At 42.4% G+C, this 10511-nt stretch overlaps 1 long non-coding RNA gene and 1 pseudogene across 1 annotated transcript; one reads left to right on the top strand and one right to left on the bottom strand.

The window, feature by feature from the left end:
- Positions 1 to 6675: 6675 nt before the first annotated feature.
- Gm41772 lies at positions 6676 to 8393 on the bottom strand. Its single transcript, XR_877541.2, has 3 exons — positions 8320 to 8393; positions 7081 to 7226; positions 6676 to 6778 (listed from the first exon to the last, which is right to left on the bottom strand). It is a non-coding gene; the product is annotated as a predicted gene, 41772 (long non-coding RNA).
- Gm8934 (predicted gene 8934) lies at positions 9266 to 10256 on the top strand (annotated as a pseudogene).

Genomic DNA, 10511 nt, shown 5'->3' with positions numbered 1-10511 from the left:
TTCCGTGAACCAGGGAAGCAAAGAGCTCCTCCCCCTTTGTGGTTAGCATCCTAGCTGATATCTGGGCACTCCAGACCCATTTGTGAGCTATTGCTCAGTGCTCCGTAGGAATATATCCACTTTCTTCAGCATAGTTCACTATCTACAAGGACTGTAGCAACTCCAATCAAGCATAATGGCACCATTACTATAGGCTGAAGGGTCATTTTTCTTGATTTTATCCTTAGGCATCTCCACTGTTAATCTAATCCCCATGAAGTCTTTGGCTATATGGTGATGTAAAGCAATACGGTTACATATGTCGGTGGATAAATTAGGGGGGAAAAGGTCATTCTATATTGTAGACTTAGAGAAATTAGAATAAAATGGGAGAAATAAATAAGGATGGTCAAAGAGCTCTTTCAGAAATGTATTAATAATGGGCCCAAAACTACTGTCTGTGCAATCATGTCTCAATTTATGTATTATACGCCATCTCAAAAAATTGGATTGTGAATCAACACTTGAGTCAAATTCTATTTCAAATGTACCCCCAAGGCAATTTCAAGAAATAATTTAGAAAAATTTCCTGTAAAGCAGACACTCTCTTATAATGTGAATAATCACATCCTCGTTTTATAGCTTGTAAGTTAGTTTTATCATGTTTGGGTAATAAAAGGCAAACTGCACATCATATTTTATATTAAAAAACAAAAACAAAAAAAAACAACGAAGCTGGGGTTGAGAAATCACAGTCTCCTGGCATGTTTTCTACAGTTTAGTCATTAGGCTCAAGAGATACATAGTTCTAGTGCTGAATAAACTTACACTGGATAAATGAGTGCTCTGGAAGTAGCCAAATAAACAAAGAAGCCAAGGCGGCTCCAGGGAAGCCTCGTTTTTAAAATGCGGAGATTATGTTAGGCAGCATGTGAATGTGTGAAGCACGGATGTCTGTGTATCTAGAAGTTCCCAGGAACTGCAGCATAAGAATCGGGCCCCACGAATCGCATGGCGAACATCAAGTACCTAAGGTAAGTTGCTGAAATAGATTCGAGCACGTGCACTATGTAGTGTACCAACGACTTGAGTGGCCAGGTGAATAGTGTTGAGTATTCTAAGCCTTATCAATGCAAGGGAAAGGCAGACAACAGAAGCTCCTCCCAGTCCTTCATTCAGCAAGGAATCACTCAGGGTACCATTGCTGCCTTAGTCTTTATATTTCAAAACCTAATGGGAAAAAGGCGGTGGTGTGGTAAGTGGACAGAGGTTTTAGCTTTGGTCTCCTGCAAGATGGGTCCACTGAGCCACACCAGGCTCTCACTTTCCACAGCACTGACGCAGCCCTCTGGCTCCCCCTTCTCCTGGGATGCCTCTGGAACAATAGTGACGTGCTGAATATGGAAAGTTTCCCTTTGAACTGAGGCTGGGGAGTACCGACACCCCAGGAGACCCTAGCTGTAAGCACTCCATTGACTTTGAAACTGTGAGACCTAGTTCTATATTTTTAGAAGTACATGCTCACTAGAGAACTTTAGATATGCCAGTGCACAGGTTTTTTTTTTTCTTTTTTAAAGCCATAGCAGGAATAAAAGCTTAAAAAGAACTTTCCTTTATCTGGGCCACAGGATAACTTTATACTTTGCATTTCTCAGTAGGTAAACAGTGGTCTGTAATGCATTATAGCTTGTGTGACTATTTTAAGGATCCCTCTACAGTGATTTAGAGAACGCCTTAAAACCACAAATCACCCATCAGTTCACCAGGATTTAGCTTCCAATCAATAGAAATCAGTCAGCAAAAAGGATACCTGGAATCAAAATATTGCTAGCTACTTAGAAATTACGGATAGCTCTACTGAAGGCCAAGGGGGGGTGGGGGGGACCCGAAGTGGAAGAAGTCAATCTATCAGAATTCTTGTCCCCAATACACATCATACCAAAGTAGGACATGAAAACAAAAATCCCTATAGATTAACACTGTACGTACGTCTTAAATTTTTTTCTTAGATAGCCATTTTATCCATCAAAGGAAAGCCAGGGTACCTAAAATCATTCTTAATGCTAAATGTTCTTGCTCAATTCATAGAACCTCTTTAAAGGAAAGTAAAAATAATGTTACTATACTAATATGCTTATGTGTTTAGGTTAGAAACTGGTCCTAGATATTAATATCCTCTAGTTGCTTCTAAATATCAAAGAAAGGACACAAGAATATAGTTTTCAGTTTCATTTTATTAATATGATTTCTTTTGTGTAATATGTAATTTACAAATGTTTCGAGCAACGGGAGAATCCACTCTTTGGAAGAAGGAAGGGGTTGGCGTTTCAGATTTGCTATTCTATGTGTTACCACGGAAATTTGCCCTCAGCTTGTGGGCTGTCTTTGTGGAACTAGGGAAGGATTGTGATTCCATCTGACTCTATGTCATGTTCCTGCTGGGAAGTCATGCCTATGCATGTCTTCCAGGGTATGGGGCAGCTCTACAGAAACATAAGATACGAAATTTGGAAGACAGGGAAAACTCCTTGAGTCAAAGTTCACCCAAAAGAAAGCCGTTAGGCTCAGATATATTCGGTCCCATAACAGCGTCTTAGAATAGTCTAGGGTGGAGATTCTCAACCGTGGGGATTCTCAATCTTTGTAATGGTGCAACACTTTAATACAGTCCCTCATGCTGTGGTGACCACCAACCATAAAATTATTTCTGTTGCTATTTCACATTACTGTTATGCATCATGACCTAACTATCTGACATACAAGATACCTGTTATGTGACCCCGCCCCCCGTGAAAGGGTCATTTGACCCAAAGGGGGTCATGACCCACAGGTTTAGAGCCACTGGCCTAAATAGAGTAATTTTAAGGAATGATAGTCAATTTCATACAGACTGCTCTCTATCCCGATAGGATTGACTATAGTCATAAGGTTGTACACAGCTAAGGGCTGCCTATAAAAAATAGATTTGTATTCAATGTTGCTTTGGGAGCAAAGGAAACTGTCCTGTCATCAAAGAGACATGACATAGAGCTGGAGGAACAATGACCCTCACATCATATCCCAGTGGTATTATCAAATCAAGGAACCGGGACATGAAGTTGTTCTGGCAGTCCCGTTGTTTTTGAGTAGGGCAATCGTTTCAGGGCACTAAAGAGCTAAGGTGGCATAATCAGCCTCCAAACGCTGACATCATTGCATACTGATTTTGCTGAAAGGACCCTGATATAGCTGTCTCTTGTGAGGCTATGCCGAGGCCTAGCAAACACAGAAGTGGATGCTCACAGTCAGCTCACAGTCAGATCGATCATAGGGCCCCCAAGGGAGGAGCTAGAGAAAGTACCCAAGGAGCTAAAGGGGTCTGCAACCCTAGGTGGAACAACATTATGAACTAACCAGTACCCCCGGGAGCTCGTGTCTCTAGCTGCATATGTATCAGAAGATGGCCTAGTCGGCCATCACTGGAAAGAGAGGCCCATTGGTCTTGCAAACTTTATATGCCTCAGTACAGGGGAACGCCAGGGCCAAAAAGTGGGAGTGGGTGGGTAGGGGAGTGGGGGAGAGATATGGGGGACTTTTGGGATAACATTGGAAATGTAAATGAAAAAATACCTAATTAAAATAAAATAAAATAAAATAAAGAGCTAAGGTGACAAGCCTCAGATGTCGGGAGCAAAGACTGGTCCCAACTGCCCTGGCCAGAAGCAGCCACAGAGCACCATCACAGTGTCTGCCAGAACGTGTCAGGATCTGTTCTGAAAGGAGACAAAATGACAGCGTCTCTTCTGGCTGGTGTAGAGCCCTAAGAATATTTGGTTGTTGAAGATGGTAAAGATGTTAGGTAGGAAATGACTCTAATAATTTTATACACCATCTTACATATAAAAAACATATATTTTAAGTTGAAATACCTGAGAAAGGGGTGCTATATCAAACTCATATACGGACGGCCCCCTCTTCCCAGGTGACTCCAGTTTGTGTCAAGAGAACAAGAAGGCAACCAACACAGAGGCTGAGAAGAAGGGATGACGCAGCCTGCCAACTTTCAGCAACTGGTTTTGTCTACTCAAAAATTCCAGAGCACGACTCCAGCACCACGTCTGAGATGTCAAGATAAGCCACCATGCTGTTAGCCAGGAGGGTAGAATATGGGGGCCTCCCAGAGTCATAAGGTTGAACAGGAAACCACTCGAGGAGAGCCAGCGATAGAGAAGCAGATCGTAAAACAATATCCCACAGGTGCCAGACCTACACGGAGCTATCAGGTTAAAGAGGGGTGCTGGCATCTGGGCATCTGTGGTGTTACTGAGAGCTGTCTTGGCAGAGGGCACTGCTCAGGGGTTAATGCAGTAAAGGACAGCAGTTAAAATGAGCACAATGAGGGGAAACAATGCCCTGGAGAAATTCCCAGTGAGTTAGCCAAGGTAGCCCACGAATCTCCCCATCCTGCCATCTTAGTGAGCCCTGAACTCTTTTCTCGCGTCTTTCACACATCCCCACTCTGGCCCCACCAGGCTTCAATCTTAATTGATCTTTGATAGCACCATGAAAGACGTTAGGAAAAAATTCAAAATGGAAAGACAAAGGGCTGAAGGACATAATGCAATCAAAGGGACGGGTGCAGCCTCAAACCAAGGGCTTTTCTTCTCTAAAAAGAAATGGAAGAGGGAGGCAGATAAAGGGAGGCGAATTGACAGCAGGCCTTTCCCCCTCGCCCAACCACGGGGCTTTGAGGGAAAAGTGGGAGGGGGCAACCTTCTAGGTTCAAACAGAAAAGGTGAAAAGCGTCATATTTGAAAACATCACTGCCGGCCCTAAATTTCAAATTAGAGCTGCCTTTGATTGCAAATGTTTAAACTTATATTAAAGGGAAATGGGCATCAAGGGGATTGCTTCTGAAGCCAGGCGCAGCGTGAAGTAATAGGACAGTTCCCTCATTAGAATGAAATAGGGACGAAGCTAGGAGGAAAACCTTAAGGATCCGGCACGGACGAACGCCCGCCCCGTGTGGCCATTTTTGACGCTGCACTGACCCCTAGAGGCCATCCTTTCACTCGCCGGGTGCTATGGCTTGGGCAAGAAGAAAATAGTTGCTTGGCTTTCCTGCAACCAGAGCGAGCGTGAAGAGTAGAAAACGGAGCAAAACCCAATCTCCCTGAGTGCTAGCAATTAAAGTGAAGTTAATAGAAGTAAACTTCGTGAATTTCTCATCCCCTGACCTCCACACTGGAAGCCTGCTACAGTACTTGTCAGACAGACTGAAACCAGTACTTACATTTTTTTTCCAATGTGTTTCTTTGATGCCCAGTACCCTGGTCAGCTGACAAGCCCTCAGACCCCTCTCAATACTGAGAGGATAGGGGGAAGTCGTGGTCCTATATGAAACACAGGTATCCTGAGTTGTCTTATTATCTGCCATCCTGCTTGATTTTTTTTTCCAGACAAGAAGTCACCAAAATGCCCAGATATCATATGCAGTTTAAGCATAACACTATAACACTGTGCAGGCAAGCAAGCTGCCTTGTTGCTTCTGAGATGGGGTGAGAGGGGGTCGCATCCATACTTCCAATGAATCTTGACAAAACAAGCACTCTTGAATTTGAGCTTACAAGTCACCTAGGCACCTGCTCCCCATCCCAAAGAGAACAAAGAAGAAACCACCTATGTAGAACACTGGACGAATTAGAATTCTTACTATACTAGAGAGACATGGGAACAATGTTATACTGGGGGTACATTTTCAAGGTCACTCTGAGGGTTTAAGTTTCTTATGGCAAAGCAATAAAAGATCCAAAAGGGCATGGGGAATAGGGTGTAAAATTCCAACAATCTTCATCCGTAGCTAATATTTCAAAGACAAATTTCCTAAACATCATGCCCAGGATCTTTTATTCTTAAGAGTTCCAACCTTCCTAAAGAAGCCCTCTTCTTCTGAGACATATCTGGCTTTTAAATAATTTTGCTTCTGCCTCTAGTCCATGGCTTAAGGATATCTGATTGAAATTAAGTGGATGACACTCTTCAAAGGGAGGCCGAGTGATATGAAGAGTTCCTGAGGTCAGCAGGAGAAGCCAAAGGCCTCTTCCTTTCCAGACTGTCTTTGTCTGAATGTACAAGAGTACCAATGAGATTCCTAATCAATTCCCTTCTGGGTAGTTAGCGATACCCCCTGGAAGATGGCCGCTCTAAAGCATTCTCCTCCATGGTTGTAATCGTTATCATCTCAAACACAGCTACACCCTGCAGAGGAAGACACTGGGTTTATTGAAAATTGTTGAGCCTGAGAAATAAATCCCAGGTAAACCTCTTTATCCCTGGGAACTCTGCATGAAGCACTTTGAAAACTGTATATACATGGCTGAATATTCTTTGTTTTCAAAATAAGTGCCCACAAGGAGAGAGGGTTATATGTAATGTAGCCATTTGATTTGATACCAAATAAATAAATAGATACATACATAAATAAGTAAAACATGCAGTGTAATTAATTAAATAACTCCTAGGCTTAGCCAGTTGCCTACTTCATGGGAATCTTAATTATGCCTTTGATGTTGACCCAAGCACAACTTATCAGGGACTTCAGGTCATTCTTACCACTAATGATCTAGCCATTGATTAGGGAGCGATCTGACTTAATGGATGAGTTAGCTGAAATAATTGGATTGACAATTTCCATAGATGAGAAGTTCACTTACACGCCATCTTGTGCCCATTAGGATGTCAGCTTCAAAGAGCATCGTAATCACTCACAAAACATTCCAATTTCCACCTGCAGTTGTCATTCAGAAAGCACGCCAAGAACCTAAGCAAAAGAAATCCATAAATATAGAAGCCCTGTCAAATGATCCACCTCACCATTGGCAGCCTTCCTTTAAGGAACTCCCATTTCCATTGACATAAGGAGCCCTGTTCCAGTCTCTAGGTAAACAGAAATGTAATACTATGCTTTAATGGACATCTGTTTACCCACACAGAGTTTCAAAGGGGTATCCGAACAAGCACTAATTATAAAATTGTAAGATTTCTTAATTACATGTAACATTTTTGAAAAACTGGTAGAATGCAAGTTTCATCAAATTTCAAAAATAAAATATTTAGACTTACATTGTCTTTGTGTATTATTAGTGTATTATTTCATTCAGGGGATTAGGGCACGTCTTGCCCTGTCTGGCATCAGCAGGTGAAAATAAGTTGAGAGAAAGCAGCCCACTCCTACAGGGAGAATTAGTCCTTTAACATGAGCCTTTGACCTAGAAATGACAGAATGTTTTATTTAAAGAATCTTCATGATAGTACTACAATCTATCAGCATCCAAGGGAGTTTGTCTCCGGGAACCCCAAAGGTACCAAACTCTAACCTTTGCCCCAAGGCTGAGTCTTTTCATATATCTGCATATATTCCCAGTATACTGTCACTGCCTCTAGATTACTTAGAATACCAACGCCATGGAAATGCAGAATAGACTGAAGGCTTACTCTATTAGTTGAGTTGAAAAACATGTCTGGGCACAGTAGCATACACATTTTTATCTGTAACCCACCCCCCAAAAAAAATGCACACACACACACACACACACACACACACAAACTGGTACAGACTGGCAGTCACCTCCCAAAGCCTAAGAGAAAGTGAATTGTCCGAGAACTTTTTTTTTTCTTTTTTAATCCCTTTCGAAATATCTGGTCAATATAAAATGGTTCTGGCAAAGCAGAAAGCCCAATAAAAGTGTTGAAGATTGTTATTTGTACTGTTGAAGTATTAATGATTTGTATTCAGTTCAGAAGCAATTACCATTTTCCATAGTCCCTAGTCAAACAGAAGGGTTTCATTTAAGAAGTGTGATTATACAAAACAAAGCTATTGACAAGAGCGGAGGTGGACTGTACAAACAGCCAAGGTGATGCGCCTGTGCTGCCAAAGCTTTCCTGCTGCTTTGGCACAGACGCTGTGGGTAAAAGTCTAAGTTATAGGGAAAAAAACCTATGAAAACCACTGACTTCATGGATGCAAATAACATGACTGCATTCTCATGCATGAGATGAGAAAGGAGAATCAGTGGAGAATAGGAGTTAGTGGTCTGGCTCTGCCATTTAACAACCTTGTTGTCTAAGTTATATAACCTTTGTGTGTATCCATGTCCATCTGTAAATATCACCCACATCACAGCTGCCCTACGAGCTACAAGTTAGTATTTGAAAGATACTTAAAATAGCATCTGGTGTATACAATATGTTAAATATAGAGACAGTGAAGTGCTAAGGTATGCATATACATGTGTGAACATGTGCTTGTATGTACAGGAGCACATACAAGTGCATGTATGTACACATGTGTGTACATACCTGCATGTTGAGGCCAAAGTGTAACTCTGGGTATTGTTCCTCAGGAGACAGCCATCTTGTTTCCTAAGCTAGGGCTCCTCACTGGCCTGGAGCTCATAGAGATGACTGCTAACTGGCCACAGCACCATGGGGACCTTCCTCTTTCTAAAAGCCTGAGGCTGCGGCTCTAAGTGTATACCACTGCACTTTGATTGTTCCATGCTTCTGAGGGTTGAATTTTCCTCATGCTTGCACAGAAAGCACATTCTTCTATAGGAAAAACACTGTGACATGAACAAAGGGACTCGGTGTAAGTGCACTGGTCCATTCTCTGTCATTATCACCAAATCCCTAAGGCTGACAACTTACAAAGAAAACCGTGTTATTTAGCTCACAGTGTAAAATCTAAAACAGCATGGCACTGACTCTTATAAAGATGCTTTGGGGTTCATTACATCATAATAGGAATCGGTGTGCAAGGGGAGATAGCAGTGTGCGTGTGTGTGTGTGTGTGTGTGTGTGTGTGTGTATCACCTTGTTTCTGCCTTATCATAAAAGAGGCTCCATCCTGATGACCTTGTCTGATCTGAATGAACCGCCAAGGGTCTCATCTCTGAACACCACAACCAGTTTATCTTTCCACCCTGTTAATGAGGATTAAACTCCACTGTGAATTTCTGAGGAGACAAACTACATCCAAACCATGGCAATTGACCATTAAAGCCTGTACCCTAGTGAGGTGTATGGATATGTGGACACAAAGCAGAGCGCAGTGAATCTCGGCATGCATTTTTAGTATGTTTATGGAACCCCAAGAGGTCGTTGACTCTAGATAAAAATCCATGCATTAAATTGAAATTATATGTACAGTGAAAATATGCGAACATGATGAATTTGAATACAAACTTCAACAGCGTCAAACTAAGATATGGTATCAAGTATGTAGGATATTAAAAGTACGGTTGGGGCAGGTCTGCGTGGAGCCGCGGTTGCGGGTCTCTATTCCGCAGGATGGGGTTTGTGAAAGTTGTCAAGAATAAGGCCTACTTTAAAAGATACCAAGTGAGATTTCGAAGGCGGCAAGAGGGTAAAACTGACTACTATGCTCGAAAACAATTGGTGATCCAGGACAAGAATAAGTACAACACACCCAAATATAGGATGATAGTTCGTGTAACTAACAGAGATATCATCTGCCAGATTGCATATGCCCGTATAGAAGGGGATATGATCATCTGTGCAGCATATGCATATGAACTTCCAAAATATGGTGTGAAAGTTGGCCTGACAAATTATGCTGCAGCCTATTGCACTGGCCTGCTGCTGGCCCACAGCTTCTGAATAGGTTTGGCATGGACAAGATCTATGAAGGCCAAGTGGAGGTGAATGGAGGTGAATACAATGTGGGAAGCATCGATGGTCAGCCTGGTGCCTTCACTTGCTATCTGGATACAGGTCTTGCCCGAACTACAACTGGCAATAAAGTTTTTGGGGCCCTGAAAGGAGCTGTGGATGGAGGCTTGTCTATCCCTCATAGTACCAAATGATTCCCTGATTATGACTCTGAAAGCAAGGAGTTCAATGCAGAGGTACATCGGAAGCACATCATGGGTCAAAATGTGGCAGACTACATGCGCTACCTAATGGAGGAAGATGAAGATGCGTATAAGAAACAGTTCCCTCAGTACATCAAGAACAACGTAACTCCAGACATGATGGAGGAGATGTATAAGAAAGCTCATGCTGCTATCCGAGAGAATCCAGTCTATGAGAAGAAGCCCAAGAGAGAAGTGAAGAAGAAGAGGTGGAATTGTCCCAAAATGTCTCTTGCCCAGAAGAAAGAGCGGGTTGCTCAAAAGAAGGCAAGCTTCCTCAGAGCTCAGGAAAGGGCTGATGAAAGCTAAAGCAGTTTTCTATGAAGATTTTTTCATAAACACAATAAACATATTGATCAAGCAGAAAAAAAAGTACGGTTGGCTTGCAAAACATGAATATTCTGAGGTTCAAAGCCCCCCCCCCCCATTATCTGAGGAATGTGCCTATTTCAGAGATATAATCCTCAAAGAAGTCATGGGGGAGAGTTGCCCTGACCTTGGTCCTTAAGAGAAGAACACTCAAGACACAGATGGCATTAGAGCAAAGACAACATGAGAGACGCAGGAGCAGAAGGCCACCTCCAATCCAAGGAGAAGCCTCGAAGCCACTCTACTGAC

Source organism: Mus musculus, chromosome 18 (assembly GCF_000001635.26).
Source record: "Mus musculus strain C57BL/6J chromosome 18, GRCm38.p6 C57BL/6J".
Lineage (NCBI taxonomy): Eukaryota > Metazoa > Chordata > Mammalia > Rodentia > Muridae > Mus > Mus musculus.
Note: the sequence above shows the minus strand (reverse complement) of the source record. Positions and strands in the feature narration are given on the sequence as shown.